The following is an 11,036-nucleotide window of genomic DNA, read 5'->3' on the forward strand; positions in this document are numbered from 1 at the left end:
CCCTAACCCTAACCCTAACCCTAACCCTAACCCTAACCCTAACCTAACCCTAACCCTAACCCTAACCCTAACCCTAACCCTAACCCTAACCCTAACCTAACCTAACCCTAACCTAACCCTAACCCTAACCCTAACCTAACCCTAACCCTAACCCTAACCCTAACCCTAACCTAACCCTAACCCTAACCCTAACCCTAACCCTAACCCTAACCCTAACCCTAACCCTAACCCTAACCCTAACCCTAACCCTAACCCTAACCCTAACCCTAACCCTAACCCTAACCCTAACCCTAACCCTAACCCTAACCCTAACCCTAACCCTAACCCTAACCCTAACCTAACCCTAACCCTAACCCTAACCCTAACCCTAACCCTAACCCTAACCCTAACCCTAACCCTAACCCTAACCCTAACCCTAACCCTAACCCTAACCCTAACCCTAACCCTAACCCTAACCCTAACCCTAACCCTAACCCTAACCCTAACCCTAACCCTAACCTAACCCTAACCCTAACCCTAACCCTAACCCTAACCCTAACCCTAACCCTAACCCTAACCCTAACCCTAACCCTAACCCTAACCCTAACCCTAACCCTAACCCTAACCCTAACCCTAACCCTAACCCTAACCCTAACCCTAACCCTAACCCTAACCCTAACCCTAACCCTAACCCTAACCCTAACCCTAACCTAACCTAACCCTAACCCTAACCCTAACCCTAACCCTAACCCTAACCCTAACCCTAACCCTAACCCTAACCCTAACCCTAACCCTAACCCTAACCCTAACCCTAACCCTAACCCTAACCCTAACCCTAACCTAACCCTAACCCTAACCCTAACCCTAACCCTAACCCTAACCCTAACCTAACCCTAACCCTAACCCTAACCCTAACCCTAACCTAACCCTAACCCTAACCCTAACCCTAACCCTAACCCTAACCCTAACCCTAACCCTAACCCTAACCCTAACCCTAACCTAACCCTAACCCTAACCCTAACCTAACCCTAACCCTAACCCTAACCCTAACCCTAACCCTAACCCTAACCTAACCCTAACCTAACCCTAACCCTAACCTAACCCTAACCCTAACCTAACCCTAACCTAACCCTAACCCTAACCCTAACCCTAACCCTAACCCTAACCTAACCCTAACCCTAACCCTAACCCTAACCCTAACCCTAACCCTAACCCTAACCCTAACCCTAACCCTAACCCTAACCCTAACCCTAACTCTAACCCTAACCTAACCCTAACCCTAACCCTAACCCTAACCCTAACCCTAACCCTAACCCTAACCCTAACCTAACCTAACCCTAACTCAGCCCTAACTCAGCCCTAACTCAGCCCTAACTCAGCCCTAACTCAGCCCTAACTCAGCCCTAACTCAGCCCTAACTCAGCCCTAACTCAGCCCTAACTCAGCCCTAACTCAGCCCTAACTCAGCCCTAACTCAGCCCTAACTCAGCCCTAACTCAGCCCTAACTCAGCCCTAACTCAGCCCTAACTCAGCCCTAACTCAGCCCTAACTCAGCCCTAACTCAGCCCTAACTCAGCCCTAGACAGAATTTTTGCTAAAAAAAACACATATACATTTATATAGATACACAGGTGATTTTAATTCTAAAACAGTTTCTTACAAAACATGCAACTTGCCCTGACCATGGAGCAAACAATTTGTGTTCCATAACAACCCAGTATGACAAGAAAAAAAAATAAAGTCTACAATAATGCATCAGTGTTTATTACATATACAAAACTGTCATAAATTAACAAACAGATACATTAAAAGGAAACAAGTTAACTCTTTAACAAAATACTACAAGAAAAAAAAACTACATAGTACTTAACAGCACTGTAAAACTGAAAATAATTATCAAATACAACTCGTTTCAAAGCAACACAAGTACATAAAACCACACAAACGTTGGTAGAAATAAAAGCCAAGAAAAAAAAAAAAACCTAACAGCAAAAATACAGATGCATAAAAATACAATTTTTTTTACAGCAATTAAATTGAAATATCCATTATTACAGAACCAAAAATTACCAAGTATAAATACAGTATGACAAGTGTTAAAAAAAAAAAAAAAAAAAAAAAAAAAAAAACACACACCACAACAACAACACACACTGCCTCAAGTACATAAAGCACAATAGGGCCAAAATACAAAAAGGTACACAAAACAATTAAACGTGAGGGGAACTAAATCTGAATTAAACAGGCACAAACACTAAACTACAAAGTGATGCAAAATGACCAAGACCAAAAGGATTTGTAAAAAAGAATACATTTCTAAATGTGGATTGTGAGATATGGGACAAAATGCGCTAAAATACAATGAGTTTAAAGGGAAAACAAAACCGGTATGACATTAAGGAATAAAAAAGGACAATTAAATGCTAACTTTCAGTGTCACGGCTGAGGTTGCATTAGTCTTTAACATGGTCTGTCATTTTGACAAACAGGCCGGTAAAAATGTAACTTCTGGGTAAATCAAACAAAAAAAGATTTGTGGCAGTTTTATTTTTCTTCTGGATCCACTGCTGCCACAGTGGCCCGCACTCACCACCAACTAGGGCTGTAGTCAAGACCACCTTTGTCGAGTCCAAGACAAGTCCAAGACCAGGACTAGTCGAGTCCAAGTCAAGACCGAGTCCAAAGAGGTTCGAGTCCAAGACAAGACCGAGTCCAAAAAAGTTCGAGTCCGAGTCAAGACCGAGTCCAGGACAGGAAAAAAAGCCGTATGCATGACATCATCAAGACAATCATTTTGGGTTATTATTTGTTGATCTAAAAGCAAAAACAGTGTCACAACTAGACTTGTAGTCAAGACCGCCTAAACCGAGACCAAGACACTACCAAGACCAGAAGGGATCGAGACCAAGACAAGACCAAGACCAAGACCAAGACAGACCATGTCAAGACCAAGACCAAGTCGAGACCAAAACCGATACCAAGTCGAGACCGGAGAAAAAAAAAACAGACTAGTGTTGAAGCCAAGGTTAATTTAGTTTAGCTTTTTAAAATTTGTTTTATTTTGGTATAGTTTTCAAATTTTCAGTAAAATTTAGTTTAGTTTTTATTAGTTTCATTAACATTTTTTTTAGTTTTAGTTTAGTTTCTATTTTGTGAACACATTTCTATTTAGTTTTTATATAGTTTAGTTTCAGTTTTAGTTTTTTTGAGATTAAATAGAGATCACGATTTCCTCGCAATTCTAAACTAAGCAAAATAATGTGAGACAAAATATTAATTGCTTCAGTCTATTTAAAAGTGTTTAATTCATTTTAATGAATTCTTAATAATTTAATACATAATATTTATATTTAAAATAGAATATGTTTAACACACCGATTTTTTATATTAAATTTATGAAAAGTTTGAATGAATAAATGACGTGCTCACAAAAACATCACTGGATGAATCTGCATTTTTGAATCAATCTCTATTCGTTGACAAATACATTTTTTAACAGTTGTTTCCATCTAGTGGCGAAACAATGCAATCGACACAAACATTATTTGACGCGCCAATTACTTTCAAAAGATGACGTGCTCTGTTTTAATTTCTACCATAGACATCACATCAGTGTTTATATCCAAACTATGACCTTTAATCATAATATTGCTGTGATAATATGAATGACTGGGTAACAACACCCATGATTTTTAAGTATAGACATTCCCCTTGATATCATATAATCTATTAATCTAAAGAAAACAGAATGATGACATATGGTGATACCTCATAATAGCAGTGTTAGAACTGATATACAAACACCAACCCACTACTATTACCAATGCTCGGTACTAGTACTGAGCATTTAAGCAACTAAATTACAATATAGCTTCACTGCAGATGCACAGTAGTGTAGAAAAGAAGTGACCAGTAGGGGAGAGCGGGGCACAACCTAACACTTTTTGAATTTCGCGGTTTATGTAAATCCACTTGGGGTTCAGAGTACAATTTTTACCCACATTATTTTCACACTTGTCTAGTACAAATATATCGCTTTGTTTCATATTTACAGTGTATACGTTTTTCGTTATTTACCTCAAAAGAAAGGAAGTGAAACGTGACAACATGCCCCATAGATGGGGTACATTGTAACATCTGAGGGGCACGTTGTAACACGACCATATGACAGCTTAAAATGTTATCTGATCAAATGAAAAAAATATACACAACAAACTAAAATACATGTGTTAACTTTTTCAAATGAAGTAATGACGTTTTTAAAAAAAATAAAAATGGTCTAACTTTAGAGTTTGACAATGAACATATCGCGACGATGCTTTGAACGGCCCTGATCGCAACACACAGCGGTACAGTAGTTCAAAACAACGTGGACAAATAAATGAAACACATATAGACATTCAGAAAAACATTCCCGTCCCTCCACACACAGCTCTCATAGAACACCACACACATAAACCAGCCAAAATGCTTTACATGTCTTGAAATAATAACATCTGAACATTAAACATTGATTGTCAGCCTTTATTCACCTGTTTCTTGTGGTTTCTTATCAAAATCCTTAGAAGTCAATAGTGTAAATTGCACCGCTTATGTCATGTTAGAGTGTGTGTGAATCAATGAAAATTAACGTTAGCAGGGCACGCAGATGCAGAGCATGCAGTGCAAATATAATCTAGTGTGTGATTGGTTATTACTTTTTTGTTTTGTTTTTGTGATTGGTTATTGGTAGTGATGGGTCGTTCCGGCAGATGACGTGACGAAAAATAATATTTTAATTAAATTCGGGCGGGTGAAATGAAAAAATTAAAATTATAAACAGTTTAAAATGTGTGCTTACTGGGAACATAATAAAGACACCTAGACTCGGTCGAGACCAAAAGCCATATTTGGCAAGACCAGTGGCCGAGACCGAGACAAGTCCGAGTCTGAATACCAGCGAGTCCGAGACAAGTCCGAGACCATAAAAAAACGGTCTCGAGACCGGACTCGAGTCCAAGACCGGACTCGAGTACTACAGCCCTGCCACCAACTGAACAGGGGTGGGAATTACACTTAGATGACACTGAGGATGATCTATTGTAACTTCTGTCAGAGGCCTTTAAAAAAAAAAATTTAGCAACGGACCATTTTTTGTAACGCGACCTCTGCGAAAGCAGGGAACACAGAGACAAGTGAGAAATCACAATTAACAGTCTTTAATAATCCACAGAAATCGGTAAAACAAGGCAGGCAGGACACAAACGTAGCACTTCCATGAAGACTTGTACAGTATTATAAGGAAACATGAGGCAGACAACACTTTAAACACAGGATCAATCAGTTAAAAGTTCAAAGAAAGCTCTACACATTTCAAACAGCAAACAAGCTTAGCAGAGCATAATTCAGGAAAAACAACTTCAGCACTCACCAACATCAGGCTCAATGAATTCAAGCGAGTTGCCATCAAGGAACAGGACAGCGGTACATCCAACACATCTAAAAAGGTTCTCAGCTTACCTGAAATGCACAGAATTTCAATGGACGCAAGGACTGAAGGGGTTATTTAAAAAAAAAAAAAAAAAAAAACCACACACCACACACACCACATTTAGGAGTGTTGGACCTTTCCACTGATATTTTACCACTGCACTAATACTAATTCTGTAAGAACAGTAATGACAGAATTTCACAAGTGTACATCAAAAATCATCATCATCATGGGAGCAACCCTAACTCTAATTTAGCAGTTCATCAACAGCTTATAAATACCCCTCTTATGTGGCCTTGCTACAACCTTTGGTTACAATGTGCACAAGAAGTCTTTAAAAAGGCAACAAAATGACTAAGACATCACGTCCACCTAAAGTCTGCGGTTCCCCTACCAATCTCAAAAACTGCTGGTCCTGCATCTGTACCTGCAGGTAACCGACTACCCTGTTCTGCTTAAACATTAAACCCAGTGGGGTGGACTGTATAAATTCATGACAATGCAAGAGGCAAAATGTATGCACAATACGCAGTGTAGCTTTACAGCATTAAACACAAATGGTGTTGATAATGCAAAAACACAATAGTAAACACTCAATTGTCAGTTAAGCCTAGTTCATCATTGACTCACATACTGTTTGAAGCAAACTGGATGACAACACTGAACAATCAAGCTGACAATATTGCTAGAAATTAGGTGTCCCAACTAAGAAAACCAGCCTCAACACTGGCAAGAAACTAAAACTCCATCGGTGACAAATTAAGGGTCCCAAAAAAAAAAAAAAAAAAAACACCTGGAACACAACAGGCTCAGTCAGGGGTATAGTTCACCTCTGGCCAGGCGAAACCAGCAGTTTAGTTCCAGGCTGCACCCAAGTCAGATTTAGCAGAATCTAGTTCCAGTTTTCTGTTGCCAATGACAGTCTATAAGTGATCAGGTCTGGAGATCTGTCTCTGAGGCTCATCTAGCTGACATGGTCTCCGCTGACATTCAGGGGTCATCTCTGGTGCTGATCCACCCTCTGGACTGGATCCGGGTGACTGATCCAGTCTGTATCTAGATCAGATGGTCACTGCAGAGTGATTACGGTGACCTCGGAATAAGAAAGAAACAGACTATTAGCGTAGAAGCCATTCTTCTTAAGATATAACAAGTACGCTGGAAGTTAGTTGAAGTTTTCCTGGTTCCAGTTGACAATTAATGAAGCCTAACAACACTTTACTTATTTACACTTACTTGAGTAAAAGTTAGTTTAATGCAGTAATTTGAACAGTTCTTCAGTAAAAGTATTTTATTAATTTTTAACCAAAATGAGGCAATGACAGCACCATGGAGCATTAAACACTTGTGAAGTTCGTTTCACATAAGCGAGACAGCTGTTGAAGGGACCTAATAGACTACATACTCAAATGTACGGTTACACGTCTTTCTCAAGTTTACATTCGCTTAAAACCTAACCAACTGAGTTTACGAGGATATCTCCACACTGTGTATTAGTCCTTTCAGATCCAGAAAGTCATGGAAGAGGACTCCGTTCAGTATCTCACACAGCACGAGTCGAGACTTTATACCATTCAAACACAAACAAATTGGAAATCATTTAAGTCTCAGAGGAGGAACATAATTGGGATGGCACCTTTTCTAGTACATCAAAGGAGATACAAGAAAAAGACAGATTCAAGGAAAAAAAAAAAAAAAAAAAAAAAAGGTAGATTCAAGTGCTGGTGAACCATGATAAATCAAAACCGCACAAGACCATAGATTACACAAACTAAATAAAATTTAGTTAAAAAAAAAAAAAGAAAAAAAAAAAAAAGCATGAGACCATAGCAATTGACCAAGTCATGAAGACCCCAAAAAAGAAGTGCACACAAAATGCAGAGTAAAATAAAATGCACACAAAACCCTAAAAACTGGCATAAAACTACAGTAAGCATAAAAGGTCCATAAACGTCTGCATACAAAAAGGCTAAACTGGACAACAAACGTGAAAGGAACAAAACCAAAATGAACAAAGAAAACTGGCTAGGTACAAGACAAAAAGCATGAAGGAAGAGGAATAAGACAAAATGTTTAGAAAGTGGTCAAAAAAAAAAAAAAAAAAAAAAAAACCCCACAGAAACCACCAACAACAAGTGACCATTATAAGCCTACAAATACACGTACCACAGATGGCACAAGGTTAAATTTAGGGGGGGAAATAAAAATACACAAAGTTAAAACACAAGACAAAAGCATCTTTGAAACATAGATTAAGGCATCAGTGTATAATAATAATAATAATAATAATTATTATTATTATTATTATTATTATTATTATTATTATTATTATTATTATTATTATTATTATTATTATTATTATTATTAATAATAATAATAATAATAATAATATGATGAATGGGGGAGAAATAGATACAAGTGTGCTAAAATGCACATGGGGAGGATAATGTATACAAAAACAGAACTATGGCTAGGGAAAAACAACAAGGAAACTAGGAAAACCTGGGAACAAGGAAAAACGCTTGGTAGAGTCCGCTGGAGCAAAACAATACTTCGCAGAGTGTGTGTGTCCTGAGCTTGTATTTATGGTAGACAAACAGGAAATAACCAGCGAAGCAGCAGCACCAGTCAGTGAGGGGCAGGGCTCCCTCTGCTGGCCTGGTGTGACAAATACAAAATGAATCAACCAGCCCTAAAGCTTTTAGGGCACACTTAAATTACATCTGATGCTTAATTTGTTAACAGTTTGAGCAAACACTGCAGTGAAAGATGACCAAACTCACAGGAACCTGGCTCAACCTAGGCACACATGTACAAACAGACACCAGACTTAATTAGTTGGTATACTGAAAGCTCTCCACATTTCCAAAATGTCACACAGCAAATAAGGATAGAACAACTTCATCTGGAGAAGACACTTATCAAGTTGAAAATTGAAACAAAGACAAATGAGCTGCCATCATAGAACACGACAGCAGGAACACATCCAACTTGGGACCCATCGCAAATGTTAAGGTCAAGTTAAGGTCACCAACTATATGAAATTCTAAAGTATTTTTGCACAATACACATATTACAAAAAGAAAACAGGTCATCCAACCCATCCCAGTTTCTGGTGAGAGATCAGGAGTCTGTTCTTCGCACGTCGCTAACTCCGTTAGCTGGATTTGACTGTTGTGGATTTGTCCTGATCTTGGATTGTTTCGTTCTTCAATGCTTATCTCAGACTTGGTGTCATAGCAAAAGGTTCGTAAGCTTAAACCTGCTCGGGAGCAGGTTTATTTCACGTAAACAGGATTTAGGCTGCGCTCCTGGCGGGTTATGATTGGTTGAAATGCGAGGTCACATCTGATTGGTTAAAGAGCACGACTGACGCAGACTGACTCACGTGGGAAAAGAAAAGTATCTTGCAAGAAAGTGTTGAAAGTGTATATACACATACACACACACTACCGTTCAAAAGTTTGGGGTCAGTACATTTTTTTAAAAAGAAATTAATACTTTTATTCACCAGGGATGTATTAAGTTAATAATTAAAATGTATAAATAATTTAACACACACATATACATATATATATATATATATAAAATCAATGTAAATATAAATAGTAAACACTGTACTTTTTAAACTTATTATTCATGAAAGAACCCTGGGGGGGGGTGAAATCACCGGTTCCAAAAAATATTTGGCAGCAGAACTGTTGATATTATCCAACATTGATCATTCTAATAATAAATCCACATATTAGAATGATTTCTGAAGGATCATGTGACACTTAAGACTGGAGTGGCAGCTGATAAAAATCCAGCTTTTCGTCACATGAATAAATTCTATTTTAAAGTAGAAAAGTGTAAAGTGTTAAATAACAACATTTTATATTGTAAAAACCATTTTGCAATATTACTGTTTTTCTGTATTTATCAAATAAATGCAGCATGAGTATAAGAGACTTCTTTAAAGACTATTACAAGTCTTACTGACCCCAAACTTTTGAACGGTAGTATTAAAAAACACACACACGGGCAGCATTAACGCATTTAATTTGTTCACTTCTTTTTGCCAGCCCTCTCTCCTTGCTTTAGCAGCCTTTTCAGTGTTCCCGTTGTATTTGAATTAATCTCTGAAACTCCTGAAATCCCTCAATCAAGAGTTCTTGCTCTGCTGCAGAAAAATACTGAGCGCGCTCCTTCGACATTTTCACCGACCAATCAAAGAGTTGCCGATCAATGTTTCTACTATCGATACATAGCCCCTTTTAAGCCACCCAGTGATCTCAAATTACTTCATCCAGCTATACTAATCATCAAGAGACTGTATCACATTGTTCTATGGTCAAATCCTGGTTAGAGCACATGCAACTGGAGTAATGTATGTGACAAACAGGAATATGCTGAACGTACATCAAGAGTAGGCAATAAGTGCAATATAACGGTCTTCTATTCAGCCTTTGTACAGGTAGATTCAGGTATTAAAGTTTGATCATAACAGGCGGAGGACACAAGCTAAAAAATAAATAATTTTTCCAGCACAAAATAAAGCAATATAACTGCAATTAAATAATCCAAACACTCCTTGTCCCATTACCAAAGCAAATGCTTCAGTATTTGGAGTATGGTTTAAGAATTTTAAATGTAAAATTCCTGAAACAAAAGCATAAGAGCACAGGAACAGAAGTGAATCACTAGTCAAGTAAACTTAGTTTACACAAAGCATCACATGAGATCTCTGCAATATTATTAAAAAAAAAAGTCTCCGTACATACATTTAGCAGACGCTTTTATCCAAAGCGACTTACAAATTGGGAATACAACAAGTGATTCACCCTAAGGAGGCAGATCAACATAGGAAGTGCTCAAAAATACCATATATTAGGCGTTGTTAGAGTAGAAGAGGCTAGAAAGGGAAGATAAAGAAAAAAAAAAGAACAGTTTTTTTTATATATTATTCAGTCATAGTGTCAAAAAAGATGGGTTTTCAGCAGTCGCTTGAAAGCTGTTAAGGAGTCTGCATTCCGGAGAGGGGTGGAAAGATCATTCCACCAGGCAGGAACGTTGAACGAGAATGTTCTGGAAAGTGATTTCATGCCTCTCTGTGGTGGTACAATGAGGCGTCTTTCACTAGAGGATCTCAGACTTCTGGAGGGAGTGTAGATACAAAGTAGTGAATGGAGGTAGGCAGGTGATGAGCCGGTGGCTGTCCTACAGGCCAGCATCAGTGTCTTGAATTTGATGCGGGCTGTAACCGGTAGCCAGTGCAGGGATATAAAGAGAGGTGTGACATGGGCCTTTTTGGGTCATTGAAGACCAGACGTGCTGCTGCATTCTGAATCATTTGTAGAGGTCTGATTGTACATGCTGGAAGACCGGCTAAGAGAGCATTGCAGTAGTCCAGCCTGGAAATGACCAGGGCCTGTACGAGGAGTTGTGCACCATGCTCTGTTAGAAAGGGCCTAATCTTTCTGATGTTGTGCAAATGCAAACCTGCAAGATCGAGCAGTTTTAGCTATGTGGTCTTTAAAAGTCAATTGGTTGTCAAAGATTTCTGGCTGAAGTCGATGTGGTAATTGTTGATGAACCTAACTGGAT

The sequence above is a fragment of the Garra rufa genome, chromosome 20 (assembly GCF_049309525.1).
Source record: "Garra rufa chromosome 20, GarRuf1.0, whole genome shotgun sequence".
Classification (NCBI taxonomy): domain Eukaryota; kingdom Metazoa; phylum Chordata; class Actinopteri; order Cypriniformes; family Cyprinidae; genus Garra; species Garra rufa.